At 41.4% G+C, this 13898-nt stretch overlaps 1 protein-coding gene and 1 pseudogene across 1 annotated transcript in view; one reads left to right on the top strand and one right to left on the bottom strand.

Annotated features, from left to right (window-relative positions):
* The window catches only part of TAF10 (TATA-box binding protein associated factor 10), a 143139-nt gene extending 133841 nt beyond the window's left edge, over positions 1-9298 (bottom strand). Inside the window, exon 1 of the mRNA XM_050756452.1 lies at positions 9295-9298. The gene's annotated coding sequence lies outside the window, so the exon portion shown is untranslated. The remainder of the gene's footprint in view (positions 1-9294) is intronic.
* Positions 9299-9387: 89 nt separating this feature from the next.
* On the top strand, positions 9388-10799 carry LOC126936465 (interferon-induced very large GTPase 1-like; annotated as a pseudogene).
* Positions 10800-13898: the final 3099 nt, after the last annotated feature.

The raw sequence follows: 13898 nt of genomic DNA, 5'->3' as shown, positions 1-13898 counted from the left end.
AATCTGATTCTGTTGGGTAACTTTCAGAAGAATCTTCCCATCTTCTGGTATTTCTACTATGAGTTAATAAGAAATATCGGGCGTGGGAATTGCTTTAATGTGGAGACTGACTATCATTATTTTGGTGTAGACTGAAGGTAACAGGAGATGCTGTGTCTCTTTTCTGCTAATGTTTTTAGCAAGTCCTGGATTTTGTTTTGTTTTGTTCTTTTCACCAAGAAGGGGCATTCTTTCCTCAAGGAGATGGAGGTTGTGACCTAGGGACTCTCTAGCCTTTGAAATCCTATAGCCATTGGCCACCAAATAGGTTAGGAGGGAACCAAAAAATGGGATACAAACTGTAGTTGCTATTTCCTTCTAAGGTTTCTATTAAGCTAGAATTCTCAGAGTTGTCATTTCAAGAGGATAGACCAGGACATGTAGGGAGGCAGGAAGAAGTTTCAATGATAATTGTCTCTACTGGACAATCTGGTGCATATTTGGACAAACATTGTGTGGCTCTAGGAGGTGGGGAGTCAATGTAGGTCCCACTACACCATCAGACTCTCCTCACTCTGCACTCTGCATGAGTAAGCTCTGCGAGGCAATGTGTAAGAGTGAAATGGGTCGGAAGGGAGTTTTCAAGATGACTTTCCCTGATGGGAGCTGACAGACTTTTGATATGATCCATTAGTAACTTGGGAACATCAGTTTGTATCCTAAAGGACACGACTTTTTTTGTTTTGTTTTGTTTTTGAGATGGAGTTTCACTCTTGTCACCAAGGCTGGAGTGCAATGGCATGATCTTGGCTCACTGCAACCTCCGTCTCCCGGGTTCAAGCGATTCTCCTGCCTCAGCCTCTCAAGTAGCTGGAACTACAGGTACGCACAACCATGCTCAGCTAATTTTTTGTATTTTTAGTAGAGATGGGGTTTCACCATGTTGGCCAGGCTGGTCTTGAACTCCTGACCTCAGGTGACCCACCCACCTTGTCCTCCCAAAGGACTGAGATTACAGGCATGAGCCACCGTGCCCAGCCAGGATATCACTTTTGATCATCAGGCAAAACAGAAAAAGATTTCACCTTTGAACTAAATATATCTAAATATATGAATTAATATATGAATTAATATCTAAATATATGAATTAATTTCCACATTGCTCTAGAGAAAGATATCCTTCAACCAAATTAGTTAAGGAACAAGTAAAACTCCAGAAAAAGATATCTTTCTCTAGAGCAACGTGGAAATTAATTCATATATTTAGTTCTCACCAAAGACTGAGTCCCTAGTAGTTATGAAGCTTACTAAATTGATCTTTACTGAGGATTAATGCAAAAGCATTGACTAGGTGTAGGTAGTTTCAGAACACACTTTGGTATTTTTTTTTTTTTCAGAAGGTAATTATCTTTGTAGTTAGGGAATGAAGAAGGAATCCGTTCCTTTGTCCAGAGTATCTGGGAGGAAATCCTTTGCAGTTACATGAAAAGTCAACTTTTTCGGTTCCAGGAAGGATGTAATAACAAGTAACAGAATTACATATTTTTCAAGATCATGTTTTCTCATTTCACGGACTTACTGTCTAAAATATACACCTATAAAATGGTGTGCATATCTGAGTCTTTTGTATTAGGAACTTGTTCTAATAGTCTCCAAAGGTAACAAGTCCTTCTTTGTAGCCTTGTATGCCTCAGAACAGGTGCTAGGGTCATGCAAATGAGAAAGAAGTAGGTATGTGAGTGATGGGAAGATGGAAGAGGAGGAGGAAAATCTACCTTAGTTGATGTCAGCTCTACTGTTACCCACAAAGAAGGACTTGTGTGCTAGAGGTAGATTATTTACCCATACTTTTGGATGCTGGAAAAATTTAGACAACAATTTGGACAATAATTTTTCCTCCTATCCAATAATACAGCTTTGGTCTATTGTGGATATAGATTCAGAGAAGGCAGGAATTCATTCAAGGAAAGGAAAATGCTGCAGCAAACTAGTGGAGGTGTGAAGGCTTTTAATGTCTTGACTTCTATGCCTGATTTACCTGACATATTGGTGCATCAAACAGGCTTGGTTTTAAGCTAATTTAGAGTAAGAAGTATGAGTTAATATTTCAAATCAGTTCTCAAATCTTTATTTAAACAAAATCAGCTGGGGACATTAAAAAATTCCCAGTCCCAGTCACAGAAGTTTTGACATGTGAAGCCTAGTTATTGTTCAGAAACTATCATTTTCTAAAACACTCCAAACTTCATTTAATACATGCTTCCAAATGTTAAGTATTCAATCCCATTTTGAAAAAACACTATCTTGGCTGGGCATGGTGGCTCATGTCTGTAATCCCAGCACTTTGAGAGACTGAGGCGGGTGGATCACCTGAGGTCCAGAGTTCGAGACCAGCCTGGCCAACATGGTGAAACCCCGTCTCTACTAAAAATACAAAAATTAGCTGGGTGTGGTGGTGGGCACCTGTAATCCCAGCAACTTGGGAGGCTGAGGCAGGAGAATCACTTGAACCCAGGAGGCGGAGGTTGCAGTGAGCAGAGATCACACCATGGCACTCTAGCCTGGGCAACAGAGTGAGACTCTGTCTCAAAAAAAAAAAAAAAAAAAAAAAAAAAAAGAAACAGAGAGAAGAAAAAAACACTATCCTAGAGACAATTTCAGTGGAGAAAATGTGGGAGTGTAAAAAATTAATTTTGCCATTTTGGATGGCCTGGATATAGAAACAACTCATTTCAGAGTTTTTGGATCCTGGTTTCCAACTAAAGTATTCTTTCTGACTGAATGTTTGCATGAACACACCTGAAGACTGTACTGCTATGCTAGAACGTTCAACTGAGGGTTGTTTCAGAATTTAACCTCAAAGGATAAAGAAATGGAAAAAGGGTGAGCTCTAAAGAGACATGGAACATAGATCCAGAAGTGCTGCCAGTGCTAACTGACTCTAACATAATTTTGAGAAGGAGAGATTAGAAAGAATAGAGGAGAAAAATGATCAAAGAAACAATAGAGGAACACTTCCCAGAGCTGCAGTATGATCTGATGATATTGAAAGTATACATTAACCGTTGAACAGAGTAAATCAAAGTACTAATAAATAATAAAATAATTTATAATAATTATTATAATGCTTTTTAAAAAATTTATTTATTTATTTTTATTTTTATTTTTTAAATTTATTTATTATTATTATACTTTAAGTTGTAGGGTACATGTGCATAACGTGCAGGTTTGTTACATATGTATACTTGTGCCATGTTGGTGTGCTGCACCCATTAACTTGTCATTTACATCAGGTATAACTCCCAATGCAATCCCTCCCCCCTCCCTCCTCCCCATGACAGGCCCCTGTGTGTGATGTTCCCCTTCCCGAGTCCAAGTGATCTCCTTGTTCAGTTCCCACCTATGAGTGAGAAAATGCGGTGTTTGGTTTTCTGTTCTTGTGATAGATTGCTAAGAATGATGGTTTCCAGATGCATCCATGTCCCTACAAAGGACACAAACTCATCCTTTTTGATGGCTGCATAGTATTCCATGGTGTATATGTGCCACATTTTCTTGATCCAATCTGTCACTGATGGACATTTGGGTTGATTCCAAGTCTTTGCTATTGTGAATAGTGCTGTAATAAACATACGAGTGCATGTGTCTTTATAGCAGCATAATTTATAATCCTTTGGGTATATACCCAGTAATGGGATGGCTGGGTCATATGGTACAACTAGTTCTAGATCCTTGAGGAATCGCCATACTGTTTTCCATAATGGTTGAACTAGTTTACAATCCCACCAACAGTGTAAAAGTGTTCCTATTTCTCCACATCCTCTCCAGGACCTGTTGTTTCCTGACTTTTTAATGATCACCATTCTAACTGGTGTGAGATGGTATCTCATTGTGGTTTTGATTCGCATTTCTCTGATGGCCAGTGATGATGAGCATTTTTTCATGTGTCTGTTGGCTGTCTGAATGTCTTCTTTTGAGAAATGTCTGTTCATATCCTTTGCCCACTTTTTGATGGGGTTGTTTGTTTTTTTCTTGTAAATTTGTTTGAGTTCTTTGTAGGTTCTGGATATTAGCCCTTTGTCAGATGAGTAGATTGCAAAAATTTTCTCCCATTCTGTAGGTTGCATGTTCACTCTGATGGGAGTTTCTTTTGCTGTGCAGAAGCTCTTTAGTTTAATGAGATCCCATTTGTCAATTTTGGCATTTGCTGCCGTTGCTTTTGGTGTTTTAGACATGAAGTCTTTGCCCATGCCTATGTCCTGAATGGTACTACCTAGGTTTTCCTCTAGGGTTTTTATGGTATTAGGTCTAACATTTAAGTCTCTAATCCATCTTGAATTAATTTTCATATAAGGAGTAAGGAAAGGATCCATTTTCAGCTTTCTACTTATGGCTAGCCAATTTTCCCAGCACCATTTATTAAATAGGGAATCCTTTCCCCATTTCTTGTTTCTCTCAGGTTTGTCAAAGATCAGATGGCTGTAGATGTGTGGTATTATTTCTGAGGACTCTGTTCTGTTCCATTGGTCTATATCTCTGTTTTGGTACCAGTACCATGCTGTTTTGGTTACTGTAGCCTTGTAGTGTAGTTTGAAGTCAGGTAGCGTGATGCCTCCAGCTTTGTTCTTTTGACTTAGGATTGTCTTGGAGATGCGGGCTCTTTTTTGGTTCCATATGAACTTTAAAGCAGTTTTTTCCAATTCTGTGAAGAAACTCATTGGTAGCTTGATGGGGATGGCATTGAATCTATAAATTACCTTGGGCAGTATGGCCATTTTCACGATATTGATTCTTCCTATCCATGAGCATGGTATGTTCTTCCATTTGTTTGTGTCCTCTTTTATTTCACTGAGCAGTGGTTTGTAGTTCTCCTTGAAGAGGTCCTGTACATCCCTTGTAAGTTGGATTCTTAGGTATTTTATTCTCTTTGAAGCAATTGTGAATGGAAGTTCATTCCTGATTTGGCTCTCTGTTTGTCTGTTACTGCTGTATAAGAATGCTTGTGATTTTTGCACATTAATTTTGTATCCTGAGACTTTGCTGAAGTTGCTTATCAGCTTAAGGAGATTTTGGGCTAGGACAATGGGGTTTTCTAAATATACAATCATGTCATCTGCAAACAGGGACAGTTTGACTTGTTCTTTTCCTAACTGAATACCCTTGATTTCTTTCTCTTGCCTAATTGCCCTAGCCAGAACATCCAACACTATGTTGAATAGGAGTGGTGAGAGAGGGCGTCCCTGTCTTGTGCCAGTTTTCAAAGGGAATTTGTCCAGTTTTTGCCCATTCAGTATGATATTGGCTGTGGGTTTGTCATAAATAGCTCTTATGATTTTGAGGTACGTTCCATCAATACCAAATTTATTGAGCGTTTTTAGCATGAAGCACTGTTGAATTTTGTCAAAAGCCTTTTCTGCATCTATTGAGATAATCATGTGGTTCTTGTCTTTGGTTCTGTTTATATGCTGGATTATGTTTATTGATTTGCGAATGTTGAACCAGCCTTGCATCCCAGGGATGAAGCCCACTTGATCATGGTGGATAAGCTTTTTGATGTGTTGCTGAATCCGGTTTGCCAGTATTTTATTGAGGATTTTTGCATCGATGTTCATCAGGGATATTGGTCAAAAATTCTCTTTTTTTGTTGTGTCTCTGCCAGGCTTTGGTATCAGGATGATGTTGGCCTCATAAAATGAGTTAGAGAGGATTCCCTCTTTTTCTATTGATTGGAATAGTTTCAGAAGGAATGGTACCAACTCCTCCTTGTACCTCTGGTAGAATTCAGCTGTGAATCCATCTGGTCCTGGACTTTTTTTGGTTGGTAGGCTATTAATTATTGCCTCAATTTCAGAGCCTGCTATTGGTCTATTCAGGGATTCAACTTCTTCCTGGTTTAGTCTTGGAAGAGTGTAAGTGTCCAGGAAATTATCCATTTCTTCTAGATTTTCCAGTTTATTTGCGTAGAGGTGTTTATAGTATTCTCTGATGGTAGTTTGTATTTCTGTGGGGTCGGTGGTGATATCCCCTTTATCATTTTTAATTGCGTCGATTTGATTCTTCTCTCTTTTCTTCTTTATTAGTCTTGCTAGTGGTCTGTCAATTTTGTTGATCTTTTCAAAAAACCAACTCCTGGATTCATTGATTTTTTGGAGAGTTTTTTGTGTCTCTATCTCCTTCAGTTCTGCTCTGATCTTAGTTATTTCTAGCCTTCTGCTAGCTTTTGAATGTGTTTGCTCTTGCTTCTCTATTCTTTTAATTGCGATGTTAAAGTGTCAATTTTAGATCTTTCCAGGTTTCTCTTGTGGGCATTTAGTGCTATAAATTTCCCTCTACACACTGCTTTAAATGTGTCCCAGAGATTCTGGTATGTTGTATCTTTGTTCTCATTGGTTTCAAAGAACATCTTTATTTCTGCCTTCATTTCGTTATGTACCCAGTAGTCATTCAGGAGCAGGTTGTTCAGTTTCCATGTAGTTGAGCGGTTTTGATTGAGTTTCTTAGTCCTGAGATCTAGTTTGATTGCACTGTGGTCTGAGAGACAGTGTGTTATAATTTCTGTTCTTTTACATTTGCTGAGGAGTGCTTTACTTCCAATTACGTGGTTGATTTTGGAGTAAGTACGATGTGGTGCTGAGAAGAATGTATATTCTGTTGATTTGGGGTGGAGAGTTCTATAGATGTCTATTAGGTCTGCTTGCTGCAGAGATGAGTTCAATTCCTGGATATCCTTGTTAACTTTCTGTCTCGTTGATCTGTCTAATGTTGACAGTGGAGTGTTGAAGTCTCCCATTATTATTGTATGGGAATCTAAGTCTCTTTGTAAGTCTCTAAGGACTTGCTTTATGAATCTGGGTGCTCCTGTATTGGGTGCATATATATTTAGGATAGTTAGCTCTTCCTGTTGAATTGATCCCTTTACCATTATGTAATGGCCTTCTTTGTCTCTTTTGATCTTTGATGGTTTAAAGTCTGTTTTATCAGAGACTAGTATTGCAACCCTCGCTTTTTTTTGTTCTCCATTGGCTTGGTAAATCTTCCTCCATCCCTTTATTTTGAGCCTATGTATGTCTCTGCGTGTGAGATGGATCTTCTGAATACAGCAGACTGATGGGTCTTGACTCTTTATCCAGTTTGCCAGTCTGTGTCTTTTAATTGGACCATTTAGTCCATTTACATTTAAGGTTAATATTGTTATGTGTGAACTTGATCCTGCCATTATGATATTAACTGGTTATTTTGCTCGTTAGTTGATGCAGTTTCTTCCTAGCCTCGATGGTCTTTACATTTTGGCATGTTTTTGCAATGGCTGGTACCGGTTGTTCCTTTCCATGTTTAGTGCTTCCTTCAGGGTCTCTTGTAAGGCAGGCCTAGTGGTGACAAAATCTCTAAGCATTTGCTTATCTGTAAAGGATTTTATTTCTCCTTCACTTATGAAACTTAGTTTGGCTGGATATGAAATTCTGGGTTTAAAATTCTTTTCTTTAAGAATGTTGAATATTGGCCCCCACTCTCTTCTGGCTTGGAGAGTTTCTGCCGAGAGATCTGTTAGTCTGATGGGCTTCCCTTTGTGGGTAACCCGACCTTTCTCTCTGGCTGCCCTTAAGATTTTTTCCTTCATTTCAACTTTGGTGAATCTGGCAATTATGTGTCTTGGAGTTGCTCTTCTTGAGGAGTATCTTTGTGGCGTTCTCTGTATTTCCTGGATTTGAATGTTGGCCTGCCCTACTAAGTTGGGGAAGTTCTCCTGGATGATATCCTGAAGAGTGTTTTCCAACTTGGTTCCATTTTCCCCCTCACTTTCAGGCACCCCAATCAGACGTAGATTTGGTCTTTTTACATAATCCCATACTTCTTGCAGGCTTTGTTCATTTCTTTTTCCTCTTTTTTCTTTTGGTTTCTCTTCTCGCTTCATTTCATTCATTTGATCCTCAATCGCAGATACTCTTTCTTCCAGTTGATCGAGTCGGTTACTGAAGCTTGTGCATTTGTCACGTATTTCTCGTGTCATGGTTTTCATCTCTTTCATTTCATTTATGACCTTCTCTGCATTAATTACTCTAGCCATCAATTCTTCCACTTTTTTTTCAAGATTTTTAGTTTCTTTGCGCTGGGTATGTAATTCCTCCTTTAGCTCTGAGAAATTTGATGGACTGAAGCCTTCTTCTCTCATCTCGTCAAAGTCATTCTCCGTCAAGCTTTGATCCGTTGCTGGCCATGAGCTGCGCTCCTTTGCCGGGGGCGATGCGCTCTTATTTTTTGAATTTCCAGCTTTTCTGCCCTGCTTTTTCCCCATCTTTGTGGTTTTATCTGCCTCTGATCTTTGATGATGGTGATGTACTGATGGGGTTTTGGTGTAGGTGTCCTTCCTGTTTGATAGTTTTCCTTCTAACAGTCAGGACCCTCAGCTGTAGGTCTGTTGGAGATTGCTTGAGGTCCACTGCAGACCCTGTTTGCCTGGGTATCAGCAGCAGAGGCTGCAGAAGATAGAATATTTCTGAACAGCGAGTGTACCTGTCTCATTCTTGCTTTGGAAGCTTCCTCTCAGGGGTGTACTCCACCCTGTGAGGTGTGGGGTGTCAGACTGCCCCTAGTGGGGGATGTCTCCCAGTTAGGCTACTCAGGGGTCAGGGACCCACTTAAGCAGGGAGTCTGTCCCTTCTCAGATCTCAACCTCCGTGTTGGGAGATCCACTGCTCTCTTCAAAGCTGTCAGACAGAGTCGTTTGGGTCTGCAGAGGTTTCTGCTGCTTTTGCTGTTGTTTAGTTGTGCCCTGTCCCCAGAGGTGGAGTCTACAGAGACAGGCAGGTTTCCTTGAGCTGCTGTGAGCTCCACCCAGTTCGAGCTTCCCAGCGGCTTTGTTTACCTACTTAAGCCTCAGCAATGGCGGGCGCTCCTCCCCCAGCCTGCCTGCTGCCTTGCGGTTAGATCGCAGACTGCTGTGCTAGCAATGAGGGAGGCTCCGTGGGTGTGGGACCCTCCCGGCCAGGTGTGGGATACAATCTCCTGGTGTGCCCGTTTGCTTAAAGCTCAGTATTGGGGTGGGAGTTACCCGATTTTCCAGGTGTTTTGTGTCTCAGTTCCCCTGGCTAGGAAAAGGGATTCCCTTCCCCCTTGCACTTCCCAGTTGAGGGATGCCTCGCCCTGCTTCAGCTCTTGCTGGTTGGGCTGCAGCAGCTGACCAGCACCGATTGTCTGGCACTCCCTAGTGAGATGAACCCAGTACCTCAGTTGAAAATGCAGAAATCACCAGTCTTCTGTGTCACTCACGCTGGTAGTTGGAGACTGGAGCTGTTCCTATTCGGCCATCTTGCTCCGCCCCCCAACTTAATCTTGAAACAATGTGATCAGTAGTCATATTCATGATCTCTTTTTCAATGACATTAATCGTCAGAAAAAAATTACAGGTAAATGACATTAATCATCTTTGAGAAAGAGTTTGTGAATATGACTACTGATCACATTGTTTCAAGATTTAATAAAACTATTAACAATATCTGGAAAAAACAGTGTGATTACAATCCAAAATATTTCCAGAAAATTCTAAAGACAATAGAGGAAGAAGTGAAATCTGCATCTACTCAGGAAAGATACAGATTTAAAAATAAATATATTATCAGCTTATGTTTGTGTTTATTCTAATGAGCAACAGAGAATTGTAAAGAAATGCACAGGGCATTCAAGAGAGCAAATGATCCTGTAAGCTATCTAGAAAGCAAGAAAAATGATTTCTTCATGAGGTTTAAGATTTCCTGTCAAGAAGAAGCCGCCAGCAAAACACTTATGATTTTGTGTGGCACAAGCTTATTCTTGCTGTCTCTACAATGATATGGGGAAAAAATAACCATTAAAATTGTGGGGGCATGTGAGCTACGTGCCCTGCATTCAGTGGAAACAGGACTAACCTGGAGAAACACATTCTCATCTCTCTGGGAGAAGAAGAAAACTTTGATCATTATTGGCAATACTTTCATAATAAGAATAGCTTTTTAAGGAATTACATCAAAATCAATAGAAAGATACAGTTTAGACAATGCAGGAAAAAAAAGAAGATTTTTTTGAGAAAAGTTTAGCTGACATTAATAATAGCATCCTCTCTGCCCTTCATGAATTCACATCAGTAGGTAAAGATAAGAGCAGCACTGGATGGTTGGATTTGTTCTGTGATCACCTGGGGAATAACTTGATCTTTTCACAGAGAGACTTGACAAGGATTAAACACCAGGAGATAAAAGATACTGAGTTTCTCAGAGAAGACATGAGTGCAGCTTTGGATCTCACAATGAAGAGAATAGAGCAGCATTATTCAAGTATGCGTATAAAAGTAATGGTTTCTAAAATTGAGAAAATGCTCTCTGAACATCTCTGTGGCTGCTGGAAACAGTGTCCCTGCTGTGGAGCAATTTGTACAAACACAATTCCTACACACGGAGACCATGGTGTTCCCTTCCTCTGACCTCAGGCTGTCTATGGAGAGGAGTGGTGTAAAACAGGCCATTCTGTCATTGATTGCTTTACTAGTTTTGTAGCAAGTGATTGTTCATTGGTTTTGAGCAATGGTGGAAAAATCCCATATAAGAAGTATCAAAAGGCAGGAGGGGATTATGCCACTTGGAGCATCACTCCCGATTCTTCCACCCAGCCATCTTGGGAATGGCTTTTCTCACTTCAGATCAAAGCTAGAATATAAATATCAGAAAAAAATGATAGGTAAAGGTAAAATCCCCAACTCATGGGCCAAAATCCAAAAGAAGGACATGCTTGAAGATTTGAAGAAAACAGTGATACTCAATGACCACAAAACAGCCCTAGTGTCTGAATAAAAGAGTCAGTGTAGGACGGGCATGGTGACTCACGCCTGTAATCCCAGCACTCTGGGAGACTGAGGCAGGCGGATCACGAGGTCTGGAGATCGAGACCATCCTGGCTAACATGGTGAAACCCCATCTCTACTAAAAATACAAAAAAATTAGCCAGGCATGGTGGTGGGTGCCTGTATTCCCAACTACTCGGGAGGCTGAGACAGGAGAATGGCATGAACCTGGGAGGTGGAGCTTGCAGTGAGCCGAGATTGTGCCACTCAACAAGTCTCTAGGAAGAATTGGTCAAAGCCATTCAACAAGTCTCTAGGAAGTCCCAAACTTTCCCACATTTTTCTACCTTCTTCTGAGCCCTCCAAACTGTTCCAACCTCTGCCTGTTACACCGTTCCAAAATTGTTTTCACATTTTCAGGTATCTTTTCAGCAACACCCAACTCTACTGGTACCAGTTTACCGTATTATTCTGTTTTCACACTGTTGATAAAGACACACCCAAGACTGGGCAATTTACAAAAGAAAGAGGTTTATTGGACTTATTATTCCACATGACTGGGGGGGGGCAGTCTCAGAATCATGATGGAAGGAAGGGGGAGCACTCCAGCCTGGGTGACAGAGCGAGACTCCATCTTAAAAAAAAAAAAAAAAAAAAGAGTCAGTGTATCTGAACAATCCCAAAATAACTTCTCTTTACAATTAGAACTGGTATGATTTGGCTCTGTGTCCCCACCCAAATCTCATCTCATAGCTCCCATAATTCCCACATGTTGTGAGACAGACCTGGTGGGAGATGATTGAATCATACGGGCTGATCTTTCCCATGCTGTTCTAGTGATAGTGAATGGGTCTTATGAGATATGATGGCTTTGAAAACCGGAGTTTCTCTGCACAAGCTCTCTCTTTGCCTGTGGCCATCCACGGAAGATGTGACTTGCTCCTCCTTCCTTCCATCATGATTGTGAGACTTCCCCCCCCCAAGTCGTGTGGAATAATAAGTCCAATAAACCTCTTTCTTTTGTAAATTGCCCAGTCTTGGGTGTGTCTTTATCAACAGTGTGAAAACAGAATAATACGGTAAGCTGGTACCAGTAGAGTGGGGTGTTGCTGAAAAGATACCTGAAAATGTGAAAACAATTTTGGAACGGTGTAACAGGCAGAGGTTGGAACAGTTTGGAGGGCTCAGAAGAAGGTAGAAAAATGTGGGAAAGTTTGGGACTTCCTAGAGACTTGTTGAATGGGTTTTGACCAAGATGTTGATAGTGACATGAACAATTAGATACAGGCTAAGGTGGTCTCAGATGGAGACGAGGAACTTGTTGGGAACTAGAGCAAAGATGACTCTTGCTATGTTTTAGCGAAGAGACTGGTGGCATTTTGCCCCTGCCTTAGAGATTTGTGGAACTTTGAACTTGAGAGAGATGATTTAGAGTATCCAGCAGAAGAAATTTCTGAGCAGCAAGGCATTCAAGAAGTGACTTGGGTGCTGTTAAAGGCATTCAGATTCAAAAGGGAAACAGAGCATAAAAGTTTGGAAAATTTGCAGCCTGACAGTGCAATAGAAACGAAAATCCCATTTTCTGAGCAGAAATTCAAGCCCACTGCAGAAATTTGAATAAGTATTGAGGAGCTGAATATTAATCACCAAGACAATGGGAGAAAATGTCTCCAGAGCATATCAGAGACCTTTGCGGTAGCTCTTCCCATCATAGGCTTGGAGGGCCAGGAGGAAAATGTGGTTTTGTGGGCCAGGCCCAGGGTCCTCATGCTGTGTGCAGCCCAGGAACTTAGTGCCCTGCCTCCTAGCTGCTCCAGCTGTGGCTGAAAGGGGCCAACATAGAACTCAGGTCATATCTTCAGAATGTGCAAGCCTCAAGCCTTGGCAGCTTCCACGTGGTGTTGAGCCTGTGAGTGCACAGAAGTCAAGAATTGTGGTTTGGGAACCTCCACCTGGATTACTAGATTACAGAAGATGTATGGAAACATCTGGATGCCCAGGCAGAAGTTTACTGCGGGAGGAGGGGGGGTTCCTCATGGAGAACCTCTGCTAGGGTAGCGCAGAAAGGAAATGTGGTATGGGAGCCTCCGCACAGAGTCCCCACTGGAGCACTGCCTAGTGGAGCTGTGAGAAGAGGACCACCGTCCTTTAGACCCCAGAATAGTAGATCCACTGACAGCTTGCACCGTGCACCTGGAAAAGCCACAGACACTCAGTGCCAGCCTACAAAGGCAGCTGGGAGGGAGGCTGTATCCTGCAAAGCCACAAGGGTGGAGCTGCCCAAGACCATGGGAACCCACCTCTTGCATCAGTATGACCTGGATGTGGGACATGGAGTCAAAGGAGATCATTTTGGAGCTATAAGATTTGACTGCCCCGCTGGATTTCAGACTTGCATGGGTCCTGTAGCCCCTTTGTTTTGGTCAATTTCTCCCATTTGGAATGGCTGTATTTACCAAATGCCTATACCCCCATTGTATCTAGGAAGTAACTAACTTGCTTTTGATTTTACAGGCTCATAGGCAGAGGGGACTTGCCTTGTCTTGGATGAGATTTGGACTGCAGACTTTTGAGTTAATGCTGAAATGAGTTGAGGCTTTGGGGGACTGTTGGAAAGGCATGATTTGTTTTGAGATGTGAAGATATTAGATTTGGGAGGGGCCAGGTGTGGACTGATATGGTTTGGCTCTGTGTCCCCACCCAAATCTCACCTTGTAGCTCCCATAATTCCCATGTGTTGTGGGAGGGACCTGGTAGGAGATGATTGAATCATGGGGGCAGGTCTTTCCCCTGCTGTTCTCGTGATAGTGAATGGGTCTGATGCGATCTGATGGTTTCAAAAATGGGAGTTTCTCTGTACAAGCTCTCTCTTTGCCTGCTGCCATCCACATAAGATGTGACTTGCTCCTCCTTGCCTTCCACCATGACTGTGAGGCCTCCGCAGCCATGTGGAACAGTAAGTCCAATAAACCTCTTTCTTTTGTAAATTGCCCAGCCTTGGGTATGTCTTTATCAGCAGCATGAAAATGGACTAATACAATAATCTTTATCGTTTCCAGTTTTTAAAATGAAATGCATGAAAATAAATCAAATAACACATCAAGAGTTG

The sequence above is a fragment of the Macaca thibetana genome, chromosome 14 (assembly GCF_024542745.1).
Source record: "Macaca thibetana thibetana isolate TM-01 chromosome 14, ASM2454274v1, whole genome shotgun sequence".
Classification (NCBI taxonomy): Eukaryota; Metazoa; Chordata; class Mammalia; order Primates; family Cercopithecidae; genus Macaca; species Macaca thibetana.
The sequence above is the reverse complement of the archived record's forward strand: the minus strand, read 5'-3'. Positions and strand labels throughout refer to the sequence as shown.